This window comes from Grus americana, chromosome 14 (assembly GCF_028858705.1).
Source record: "Grus americana isolate bGruAme1 chromosome 14, bGruAme1.mat, whole genome shotgun sequence".
In the NCBI taxonomy this organism is placed as follows: Eukaryota; Metazoa; Chordata; class Aves; order Gruiformes; family Gruidae; genus Grus; species Grus americana.
The window spans coordinates 7,926,483-7,939,637 of NC_072865.1; positions in this window are offsets into that span (position 1 = coordinate 7,926,483).

Genomic DNA, 13,155 nt, shown 5'->3' on the forward strand with positions numbered 1-13,155 from the left:
CAGCAGCACGGATAATGCAGAATCTCTCAGGCTGCATCTCCCTTCCCAGAAGGATAAATATTTGATAACAAATTACTTTGAAGATAATCCACTTAATCCTTTGCCATGTCTCCAGGTTTCACTGTAATTAAAGTGTGATTAATTTTCTAAAGAAAAGCTAAAACCCTATGCCTCTACTTGCCCTGTCTCCCCAGGGTGCAAGAGATGGGCTCAGCCCTGTGACAGGGATGATGGGATCACCAAGCCCACTGCTGGTGGCCGAGCAAAGCCCAGAACTGGACCCGCACGCATCCTGCACAGCTCAAACCACCAAGCTTGGAGCAAGGACATGAAAGTCAGACATGCTTTGGGCACTGGGAAGGGCTGACACAGGCATGCAGCCCTCAGCAGCTGCTCACCCAGATGTGTACCTGGACTGGGAAGGAGCTTTTAATTCCATGTGATCTCCCCCCAAGCCTTCCCCCAGACCTTCACCTCCCTTACCCTTGTCCCCTACCCAGAGCAGCCGATGTCCCACTGGTGTCGCAGTTTTAGGGCTGGGGTCTGCAGAGCCAGCAGGATGCCCACCCCATGCTCTTCTGCATCTCCCAAGGGCTGGTGCAGCTCCGCACTGGGGGTTTCAGATGCTCAGCCTTTTAACCCCCACCTTCATAGAGGCAAAAATATATTACAGGGGGTTTGCTTGTGGTGGGGAGCTGACGGTGCAGAGCCGGTGTGGGCCGGGGAGCGGTGCAGAGGGGAGATGTGTGGGCTGTGCCCCGCTGATGGAGCGGGATCACCTTTCCATTCCCTGAGCGCCAAATCCAGGGTTGACTCAGCTGATCAAAAATAGAGAGTGAGGGGAGGTGTGAAAGCCAGCAAAAAAAAGGAAAAAGGGGGAAAAAGGGAGAAAAATAAAGAAAACCTAACCAACCTGACTAAGGCAATCTGCATCCACCTCTGCCTCCCCCAAGGTCCCAGAGCCCGGGGAGGGGGGACTTGGCTCGTGTCGGTGTATTTCAGAGCTGAGCAATACCTCCAGGGAGCTGTGCTGGCATCTCCCCAAAGGTCCCAGCCGTGGCAGTGCTGCTCCCCACGGGGCTGGTGGCAGCTCTCACTTGGTGTCACACCTCTCAGAGCACCAGGAGGGGAGCCGAGGGGTGGGGATGGGGGTGCTGGCAGCAGGTGACACTGTTGGAAGCGGAGGGCAGGACCCTCCCTCTGTTCCACACTTTCCAGCACAGCCTTCAGAGATTCAGACACTCAAAGACACCACGAGGTGCATCCCTCATTCCCAAGTGTGTCCCTTGTCCCGGAGCTGTTTGCAGCAAAACCAGGTTGAATTTTCTAGCTTTTTGCTGGTCGGTGTCGAGTGGAGCAGCCCAGGCAAGCCCAGCTTCCCTACGGACCATTGCTGCCCCAGATTCAGGCAGTGTCTCTGGGGCAGCACGGGCTGAGTTTGCCCCAGCACCATGTGTACCCCATGGCCCCTCTGTCCCCTGCCACCAGGGCGGAGCGGAGAGGACAGAGGCAGCCCTGGCTGCTGGCACTTAAATATTCCCTTCCCCTCATGGCGCAGCAGCTTTCCCAGCCAAGACTGGGAGGATGGACCTTGCTGCATGCAACTCTGACTCATGGTCATGCATGACTGGTGTCACCACCTCGCTGTCCCCAGGGCATTTCCCAGGACCAGGCCAACTCCTTTCAGCTGGGGTTTGAAGGCTGGATGCCCTGAAGAGTTCCCAGCCCCAGCACAGGCCAAGAGGAGACAGCTCAGCAGCCAGGAGGGTAAAGCTGCAGGGGGGTTTGATGGGGGCTACCCCTGCCTGGGGACATCGCAGCACATCACAGGCATGAAGCCACCACCCTTGGTGCCAGGCAAGCCGAGCTGCGCATGGCAGTCAGGGGAATGTTAACTTGCTTTGCCTACATCTAACGAGGATGTGAATCCTGGCTAAAATTAACACTGTGCCTTCACTGCACCAGTCCCAGCAGGGCTTTCCTTATTATCTGTGCCAGGATAGTTGTGTCTTCAGGTCAGCCCTGTTAAGAGAAACTTTGGAGGTCAGGACCATTTGTCATAGAGTAAAAACTCCCTGAGCACAAGGAGCGTGGGAGAGCAGCAAAGAGCCGTGCTTATCAGATAGTTCAGCCCAGATTCAGCTCTAAGGACGCAAATGAAGCTGCATTATTCAGAATATCAGGTTTTGTTATTGAATTCCAATAGCTGGCCAGCGCTTTTGAAGCAGCAGAGCGGGCACCTTCCTGCAAGTTGAGATGCTGCCCTGGAGCAGCTTCTGCAGCAGGCATGCATGCACGGATGTGAAAATTTGCTGAAGATAAGGAGCCAGTTGGTGAAGGCTGCCGGATTGTCAATGGAAAAAGAGTTATGCTGCTGAAGGATCAGTTGGTTATTCAACACAGATGGCAGCTTCGTTGCTGGGATGGATCAAAGAGCCATGTCAGCCCGTGGTGAGGGCACTCTGCCCGCACGGTCAGCAGAGGTTGTGCAGCCATCAGGGTACGTGCTGCTGTGAGCCATCGGCAGGATGCTGCACTCTGAGAGCTCTCAGAGAATTTTTCCAGTAAAATACTGCTAGCTGTTGCATCACAAGGTCTGGGGTTTTCTTTAAATTAAAATGATAAGGAATAAAACTCAGCACATTCCCGGTTTTTCTCTTGCTGATCCTCAGCACAGTGCAGTCTGTAAGGTTAGCGAGCTTCGCTCTGCGTACTTTGCTTCTGCTGTACCCCAGGGTAGCCCTGAGGAAGGGAAGAAACAGTTGCTTTCATAAGCCTTCCTCCCTTCCTCTTTCCTCCTCCTCTTTCCCACACTGAATTCAGATTCCCAAACAAAACCAGGCAAAGAAACTCCGGTGATGGTCACCGACCGAGCCCACTCCCTTCACCCACTGGAGCAAGGAGCTGTATTTTGGGAGCATCCCGCTGGGCTTTCTGCATTTCTCTCTCCCCTTACAGCGCCTGGATGAGCCATACTGCAAAAGACCAGGGGAAAAGGGGTTGAAATCACCATCTGCCTTGACCAGCACCTCCAAAAGCCACTCAGCAGCCCAGGAACCCCAAAAGCCCTTCCCTGACTCCGTGCCCTGGCTGGCAGTGACACGCAGGGGACAGGCTGAGCATCCCTGCTGTCCCCTGAGCCCCGGGATGCCCCCGAGGGCTGTGCCACACTGAGGCACGTGGGGGTCCACCTGAGGCAAGGCCAGCAGGCAAGTTTTGTATTTATTTCCCTTGAAAACCTCTCCTTAACAGGCGCTTAACATTATGCTTAAGTGACAACGAATTACACATTTTATTTAAGAGCGGGCACAAGGAACAGTGCAATTCCCTATAGACTAATGGTGCATTTCTCCTCACAGACAGCCAATTAAATATTTAATCAGCACAATAGCCGGTTAAGTATTGTATATGGACATAAATACAACCCAATACATTTCCACGCCACATTAAGCTGAAGCTTGTAGACACTTGTCTCCCCAGCATCAGGCACGACAGCTCGGTCAATGCATCCTTCGAAAGCAGATTCTATTTATTTTCTGTCGTATTAAGTAGGCATCATTTCTATCCTGTCCCAGCCAAGTGTATTAACTCTTCTGCAGCACCGTATGAATAATCTGCATCAAATTGTGGATTAGGGGAAGATTACCGCCTTCCTGCTCAGCAGCTCTCTGTGAGCTGACTGCAAATTTCCACGAATAATTTCTCTTTGGGTCGCATCCTGGAGCTGTAGCAGCGGCTGGAGGGCCATTGTGCTCCGCGCTCCTCAGATGCTTTAGAAGAGATGGAAGATTTAGCAATTAAAGACACAAGCTAGAGAAAAAGGGGAAAGAAAAGAATTCTGCTTCTCCTCCTTTAATGGAGAGGTCTGAGGTTAAAAAGATATTCAAAATCAGGTTTTCAGACAGGGCATTGCCACAGGGAGGGAGGGACGGGGCTTACAGCACCCTCCAGGGCCTCACTGGAGCACTCAGCATGGGCTCTGGGCTGCGGCCGTGGGCACGCGTGGGGTTCCCTATGGACAGCAGAGCTGGCCCCAAAGGAGGGCAGTGCTGGATCCGTGCGTGCAGGGCTGCGCCCAGTGGGGTGTACAGAGAGGGAAACATTCATTCCATTTTCCTACCGTCTCGGAGATGTATTCGTTCCACAAGTGTCTTCTTTTGGGCTTGATTTCTATTCAGCTTGCTTTCAGCCTCCACTTCCCAAGCTCTCATCTGCTCGATTATAACTGTAAGAATAAATCTATTTACAGTGCATTGTTGCAAAATGAATCAATAAACCCAAAGCAAACACAAGGCCAAGTCCTCAACAGCTCGAGCAGGCGGTTTTGTGTCTGCTGCAGCGGGTGCTGCCTCCCGCACCCCCCTGTGTTTCTCAGGTAAGTGCCGTTTGCAAACGCAAGGGTCCTTCCCGGTACAGAAAGTTAAGCGTGATGGATTATTGACAGCTGATTTTCTTTTCTGGCTTCTGAGCAACTTCAGATACGAGTCAAAACCCTCTTCTCAATTCTGCAAGCCATGGTGATCGGTGCTGGTAAAGCGACGAGAGGAATATGAGCCCCCGCTTGCAGACATAAACTGCTCTTGGAAGAGGGGTCTTTGCTTGATTTTAAGACGAGCACGTCACACAGGGCATGCTTTGATACAGCATCTAAACACAGCAGAGACTGAGCAAGAATGGGATGAGGTGTCAGACAGCATCTTCCCTGTTCAAAGCATTTCTAGGGCTTTGCAAAGCACCGAGACAGCGTAATGCAGGCAGGGGGGAGCGGACGCCAACTGCCCCGCGCTAGGACGGAGCTCCCAAACACCAGGGACCATTTAACTAGAGGGGCACCGGGGTAAATCCTGCAAAGTGTTGCTGTAAAAAGAGGCTTTTCAAGGTTTGTGGACCGCCCTTTGGAGAGCTAGAGGCTGAAAGGGTGGTGTGTAGGGAAAGATCAAACTATGGGAGGTACACCAGGTTTTGGTTAATTTTGCCTATCTTAGAATAGTTTCTGTAGCAATCTGTTATGTTACATAAAGGTTTGGGGAAAGTGATGGCTGCACAGCTTGCTGAAGACTGACAAACAGGCTGGGCACCCCAGCACCATCCTGGCCCGTGACCAGGCTGATGGGCTTGGCCAGGCTGAGCAGGTTCACACCTTCCCAGTGAGCTGTGGTGGCCAGCCGGGGCCGTGATAACAGGCTTCATGACCTCACGGTGCTTTAATCTAACATGGTATTTCATCCTCAGCCAGACTATGAGCATGCTTGTGCTGATTACATCATCTCGGCTGAAGCATAGTGAGGCTTTAAGCCACATGAATGCCCTCGGTGATGTGCCTGTTGCTTTAATTACAACCTGAATTTCATCAAAGGTTAATTTGATCCTAGACATGGGGAGCGACAGAGCTGGGAATCTGCCTCCAAGTACCCCCAGCCACCCCCATCAGCTTCCTGCTAATAAATCTCCTTCCATTAGGAAATGACAGGCAAGTGCTAAGGGTGACTTCCACTTTTCTATCTCTGTTGCTCTTAGTTCAACCTCTGCAACAGCTGCCAGGCGCCATAAATCACCGAGCACAATCCTGGAGCTGGGGATCACTGTCTTGTAAAACAAATATCTTCCAGATTTTCTAGTGTCTGATGCTGGTTACAAACTGTTGGTTGTTGGGTTCTTCCTCCTCTCTTCCATTTATTTCCCAGCCCCGTGTCTCTGCTACTCCTTGTCTGCTATATATCTCCCGTTTATTGTTATTTCTTTCCTCCCTTTGTTTTAATAACTCTTTTAGTGTGGATTCTTGTAAAAACAGCTGCTCTAGCCAGTAAAAAAAAAAAAAAAAAGAATATCTGGAAACAGATGCCCTGGCATTGCTTCAGCTGTAATCTGCTAGATTTATAATTCCTCTTCGGTTCAATATTGATTCAGAATAAAGCAACTCAAAACGCACTGGCAGCTCACAGCTTTTTGTAGTCGTCTTCTATCTTTCTTCTCTGCCATGACATTTCTTTTCTCTTCATCCACACAACTAAAACATACGAAGGAACAAATGAATGCAAGCTGATGAGAGACACCCAGGTGCCTGTAGAGCAGAGGGTTTATGTCTGGGGAAGCTCAAAGGAATGTTGTCATCTGCTTTTTTTATTGTTTTAATTTCGTTCCTCTTGTCTAGCATTATCTACCTCCTCTCAGCATCCCCCCTTAAGTCACTTCCCTGCGTTTTAGGGACTTACAGAGTCCCTGAGGCTCACACGGAGGTGGTGGCAGCCCGGCAGCCCTGGGATGGGGCACAGTACCTGCCGTGGGATGCGGTTGTGCCTGTCCCCCTCGGGTTCTGGGTATGGGAGCCTGGGGGCTGGGCACTGCGGCTCCTTCTCAGCCCGTCTGCCGCTGAATGGCTGTGCAGCGGTTAGCGAGTCCCTGGACATCATGTAGAAATGGAAATAATAGCATTTCCCTTTGGAAAAGTACCTTGAGAGCCCTCAGAGAAGGGCAGAAGAAAGTTATTTAGCACACTTCTTTCAGGTCTGAAAAAAGCCATTTATGACATTTAGGATGCATGTACTAAATAGACAGCTTATACCCCCACCGACAGGCACAGGCACCAGGAGTCCCTGCAGCCTGCCTGTATGTGGCTCGAGGGCCATACCATCCATCCACCAGCATGCAGATTTCTTCTGACTTACCCCATGCCAATGAGACTGCACCTAAGTGCAGAGCAGAAGGCTTGTTTGGAGCGTAAAAGAGGAATCTGCTCCTTTGAACACTTTCCCGCACCTCAGACAGTGCCATCTCTCTCTTACATCTCAGTTTCTCTCAGGGCTATTTGGTTTGAATGGTTTGGACTATTTATGCCTGACTCTTCTCTTCCAAGCCCAATCCCCCTTTGCTTCCTCCTGACAAAGCTCTGCCAGCCCCACAAGCTGTGTCTTCCCGGCAGAGCTCTCATTTGGGTACCGTAAATTAGACTATTGATTTCTTCTTCAGCAGAGGAGGTAGCCTGGGCTCTCTTTAGCTTGTGAAACCCCAGGTGGTCTCCAGTTATCACATCTCACCCAGATACAGTACCACCTGCACTCTCCACGTCCAGCGTAGCCTTTTGGGTTCCCCCCAGGTTTGTCCTCGGGCTCCCCCTGCCCCCCCAGCTGCCTTTGCCTCCAGGAAGATGGGACCAGCTCAAGGGCAGCACATGAAGCCCAGCAGGTGGGCTTGGTGCTTACCTACAGCCAGGCACTAAGAGGCACAAATTTAGGAAGTGGAAGTAAAGGATCAGTCCTACAATATGGTGAGAAACATCGCTCCTAGCAGAGCTACACTGCTGCAGGGCATTTGACTTGGGGAAACAAGCTCCAGCCCTCCCCACCAACAGCCAGGCTGGCTGTCTCAGGCAAAAAGTTCACTGATTCCACAGGCTCTGCCATGTGTCAGCCTGGGGCTGGGAAATCCTCAAGCGATCATTTACATCTCTGTGCCTGGGACAGCGGAGATGCTCCTAGAGATGCTCCCAAAGGCTCTACATCAGCAGAAAAGCTGCTCTTCGTGCTGTCTGCCCATGCACTGGGGTGTCCTGTCCTCCCCCCACATGGGACCCCATGCTGGGGTGGGTGATTTTTCCAGCAGGCAGGAGGGATGGGAAGGCGCATGGTTTTAGCAAGCTCAAAAGCCATCTTTGGCATGATGGTCCAACCTGGAATATGTGCTACCCGGGGGAAAATGTCACAGGCAGGGATGGCTTTCTGTACCAAGAGTCCCTGCAGTCCCCAGCCAAACGTCAGACAGAGCCTGCTGTAACCAAACAGCAGGCATCTCCCGCTCTCTGCACCGTCTGCAGCCCAGCAGAGCACACAGGCGATCCAGGAAAGTCATCAGAGAACAGCAACAGTGAAATAACCGAGTGCTTCCCCCAAAGCATCTTGGGGGGTAGACATGGTTGTGTGTCTGGGGGCGCACCAGTGCATCAGCGTATTTTGAACACATAGTTGTGTGACACCAGGAATGCCTCCTGGCTCTGTACTCAGTCTCGACAACAGTGGTGGGTTTTGCAGCTTCAGTGTATCGCATTTCCTTTGCCACACCCTCCTTCCCGTCCGAACAGCCCCAGGATTGAGCCTATATGTGAGGTCCGAGGTCCCCCTACTTTGGGAGGGGGAGAAAGGTGGGGTCCATCACCTGTCTGAGGTTTGTCACAGCGTCCTTGAAATCTGCTTGTCCAAAATGACTGGGATTTAACAAATTGGCAATCTCTGAGGGGAAAAAAAAAAGTTCTTTTGAAGCATTTCCAAACAGCTCTGTGGTCACCGTATTTTTCTTTCAAGAACTGATGTGTTGGCAGAGATGCACTCTGCATGCGTGGTCCTCTGGGGTGGCCCCTCTCTCCTGTGTCCCTCCCTCCTCTCTAACTCATTTCCATCGTTATTCCCTGCTGCAGTCCGTCACCGTTGCTCTGGCTGTTAGTTACACTGACAGTCGGCATTTCCAGGAATGCGCAAGCAGGCAGTCTTTCCTACACGGTCCCCGATGTTGATGGCAGGGACCAGCCGCATCCCAGCCTGGGGAGGGACCGGGTCCCACGGGGAGCGGGGCAGCATAGGGAGGGCTGCTCCGCCCCGACAGCCACCATGCCAGGAGCTGGCAGACCTGCTGCCAACCGATCTGGGGTCGTCCTAATTTGATTATTTGTCATCTGCCTTGAGGGTGCTGGAGGACGATGTACTCAGCCAAGACACGCACATGGGTTCATGACAGAGATTCATTAGGCTTATTGCATAACCTGTTAGACACAGTTATGAGAGCAAGTGGCTCTGACACAGCTCTCTAGGAAGATTTGCAGTCGCACTGCTCTTTCTCAGTCTGTCTTTATTTATTTATGGGAGGGAAGGGGGAGCTGGACATGACAGTGGCTGCAGAAACAGCCTGCGTAAGTCCATAGGACAGTCCATGCTGCTGTAATCCTGGTGTGAGGAGCAGGGAAACGTGATTTCCCAGCTGAGAGCATCTCTTCTCCAGTGCTGGACACATTTACTGTGTGTTTGTGAGGTCCTGCTTTGTCGGCAGCAGGTAGAACACCCTCCAGAAGAAGGAAAGGCAGATCTCTCTGGCTCTGTGTTGGCAGGAGTGAGCAGTGCTGGGTCTCTGCTGGCAGCTGGTGGGCACCCAGGGCGGCTCTCGAACCTGATAAATCACAGCAATTCTTCTCCCCTTCTCGGACTGCCCAGCAGCAAAGCAAGATGCTGCTCCCTGAACTCTGGTTCACCCGGTTCCTCCCTCCCTCACTCTCCTGGGCAAACCCACGTGTCAGCTCCAGGCTGAAATCTGGGAGTCCCGGAATTGACCTTTTTTTTTTTCCCAGTTTCCAACAAATTAAGCAAGCAACCACCAGACCTGCAGCTGGGCATGCTGGGGTACAGCAGACCGTGAACACTTCCTCTTTACCTCTACCTTGTTAATAGGGGGACCCCTGATACCACCCCTCCGACCCCAGCTCGCTGTGCCGGTGACCACACAGCTCAAGCCAAGGGACTTTTGTAGCTGTTATTTCCCCTCTTCGTCATACAGGCAGGGCTCAGCCTCAGGTCTCCCTGGAAGGATGAATTTTCCTGACGCCTTTGAAGCTTTTAGGTGTGTTTCCCAGGAGGGAGAGTCTGGGGGAACCCCATGGGAAGTGCTCTGTCTTGCAGTGCTATGTACTGCAAGATGATGGTTATTAGCACACTCGAAGAAGCTGCCAGTTATCTTTCATCCTGCTGTATCCCCTGGGAATAAGGCAGAAACCTCTGCACAGCACCTTGTTCAACAGGCTCGAGTCTTAACCATGGGGTCCTTTGGGCTTATGAATTACAAATTAACCATGGGGCTGCTCAATTACGAATCCTCAGCAATAGCAACAGCGATGTGATGCGATAACCATAGCCTGGGATGCCTCTGGTGTCTTGTGTCAGCCCTGCAGACTCACCTTCTGAGAAACACGGGTATGGGACAAGTGGAATTTTGCTTCCCAGGCTTCCCTCAAAGGCAGATTCAACCCTCCTCCCTTCCCACCCCCACCCCAGCTCCCTGCTGGTGCCTCCATGTCCTCTCCCTGCAGAAGGAGCCGGGGAGGGCAGGCAGATTGCCAGCACTGAGAGCTTGTCACAGCCAGTTTTCCTGACGGTCCCAGGTTAATCACTGCCTTGCACGCAGGCAGCCACTTAAGGTTGTTCTTTGCTGCCCCAGGAGACTCGTGACCAGCTGGGCTGCCTCACAGGGCAGGAGGAGGGGAAGGAGGAGGAGGATGGTGGGAGGGATGGACTGCAGACTGCGGGAGGGGGGAGAAGGAAGGATGTTTGGAACCTTCGGGATGAAGGCAGCACTCTGCATGCTGAGCTTCAGCTCTCCAAGTGCAAACATCTGGTGCAAGCGAGTCACCGCAGCATCTTTTGTAGTCAAAGAAGGGAAAAACACCTCCAAAGGAGCGTCTGGCTGATAGAAACGCCTGTCAGGACGAGGCCTTCCAGGGAGACAACTGCCTCTTCATTAACCTCCAGATAGTCTGTGTGTACTGCCATATAGTAGAGTTAAAGAATAATGGGATTTCAGTTGAACTACAAGGTTCAGCTGATGGGAGGGGAGCTGTACAATCCCTTACACAATGCCTTTGTGTGTTTCAGAGGCCAGAAGTGTTAGCAGATTCTGAAGCAATCTGTGATATTGATAGAGAGAATGAGAGAAACCCTGGGGACACTGGGCAGGAGAAAGGAAACAGGAGGGTATCTATCCAAAGCTCCAGCTTTACACTATGTGTTCACCTCTAAAAGATAAAAAAATGGGAAAATACAACGAACAGGTGCGCAACTCCACCACTGACTGACGGCTACCTGGAGCCATGCGGCAGCCTGGAGCTGTGAAGCTACTTGGAGATGCGGAGGGCAACGCCTTTGAGACACAGCAGAGATGCTGACCTGAGCCAGTACAACTCACCCCCGCGGGCCTGAGCAGCAAGTTCCCAGTGGCACAGAGCCCTCGGCTCTCACGGTGCATCACCATGGGTCAGCACCACAACGCCGGCAGATGCCTGCCCGCCCAATCTCATCCTCTTGTCCCATCCCGCACCGCATCTGCCTTGCTTTTCTGCTTCTCAAGTGCTCTTTTTTCCACGTTTCTTTTTAGAGACAGAAAATAAAGAACAAAGGACCGGGTTGCCTTCTGGCTCTTGAACACAAGAGCCTTTGGAGAGGACCTATTTTAAGAAAGGAGAGCCTTCCCCCCCAACTGGAAAAGTGGCTCAGCAAGGGCAGGCTCAGTGCCGTGCTCTCCAGTTGGGCACTTGAGACACCTGCTAGCAGCCACTTCAGCCGCCAAATACTCATCCGGCAGCAGCAGAAACCAATGTCTGCAAGACGTGCTCCACCAGGATGCATGGGGAAGGTGGGGAGATTCATATCCTGGGGAGAAGCCCCCACCACACACCCCCTGCACTGGCTCACTGCTGGGTTGGCAGCAATGCCATCTTCTCCCTGAGGTGGGGCACCCCATGGGCAATGGGCAAGGGCACCTGCCAGGTGGCTCGGATCCCCTTCAAGGCTGAACATCTCACACTTTCAGTCCATGGGGCTGGAGAAGCAGAGGGTTCCCATGAGAAGAGCTGCCAGGCTCCCCTCACAGCTGGCAATCACTTTTTTGTTCAGTATGAAAAATCCTGAAGCTGATTTTATGTCTGATGCAGAAAGCAGAGCAGGATCCCGCAAAGGCCATTTGGCACATCTCACTCCGTGCTTAGCCCCAGGGACACATCTCACTTTGGAAAGCCCCGACATGTCCACTCCAGCCTTGCCTGGCAGGTCATTCTCTGCTTTTTTGATTCTCCACTTGGGAAGGTGCTTCTTGACATCTGTTCTGAATTTCATTCTCCTCTATTTACATTTTATTGCCCTTGCTCCTCTCCCCTTGGTGGGTCTGAGTGCAGTAACTCAAGATGATATTATCCGTATTGCTTAAGTTTTTATGCACTTCACTTAAATTTTCTCATAACCAGCTTTATTTTTCCCTTTCTCCTGGCTGTCTTCAGCATTAGGTATTTTAGTGCTGTGTTAAGCATCTTTATCCTTCTTTCCCCTTTCTGTAAGGCTATTTTTTAATGGTGTAAGCAGAGTTTATCACACTTAACAAATGACCTGGTAAAGGAGAGCTTGAGTACATAAGTGTTCTTGATACACTGCAGATCCACCCTGAAGAAGACCTCGGACTCAAGCGATGCTCCTCTAATTCCAGAGTGCATTCAGCATCCTCCAGGCTCAGCTCAGTGATGCACAAACTACTCATGTTCATAGGAAAGCAGCAAACTTCCCTCAAAATCAGTTCTGCGTTGCTCTCATATGTGCACTGGAGAATCTGCTTTAAGTTCCTCCTTACTAAAACCATGCGAGCCCATGGTGAGCCCATTTCGAAAGCCGATACCTGTTCCAAGCACCAACGGCTGTTATGAGAACAGTCAGCAAAGTGAGGCTGAAGGCTAAGATGTTCAAAGCTGCCTTAATTATTAGAGCGTGAGCTTCCAAGTCCCTCGAGAAGCACAGAAAACGTTGGCCTCAAAATTCACGGTATGCTCAGAGAAGCGGGAGCCAGGGAGTTTTGGGGACATCTTGACTGCAGTCTGCCTGGCTGGCTCCGCCGGACTTGGAATCAGTCCGATTCATTGCAGCAGTTCTGAATTCAGAGCAGAGGGAGCAGACAAGGCTCATTGCCTATTCTAGCCAGAGAGACTGCAACAAGAGTTGCGGTTTTCATTTTTTAAAAAAATAAGGTTACTTGAGTAGACGGCCAGGAATAGACCCTCTGTCTCCTCATCCCCAAAGTGAGCCCCGCTGATAATTATGCACAAATTGTCAGCGCTGCTTTGGGAAACCAGCACTAGGACTAAAGCAGCCTGATATGGCTTCGTGCAAGGCTTTGCCTGGAGAATCAGGGTCCTCAACGACCACCAAAGCCTGGAGGCAAGAGCAGGGACCATTCAGTCCCTGCAAAGTGCAGCAAGGGCTTTTTCTCCTCCACCACTAATGGTCCTGCTGGTCAGACAGCCGGGCACAGAGGTGGGCAAGGGATTCGGGTTGCTCCTGAGAAAAAGCACGTTCCAATGCAAAGCAAATCTCTGGATATGTCGGTGCAACCGTTTGCAATGTGTAATGGATGAGGCTCACATCC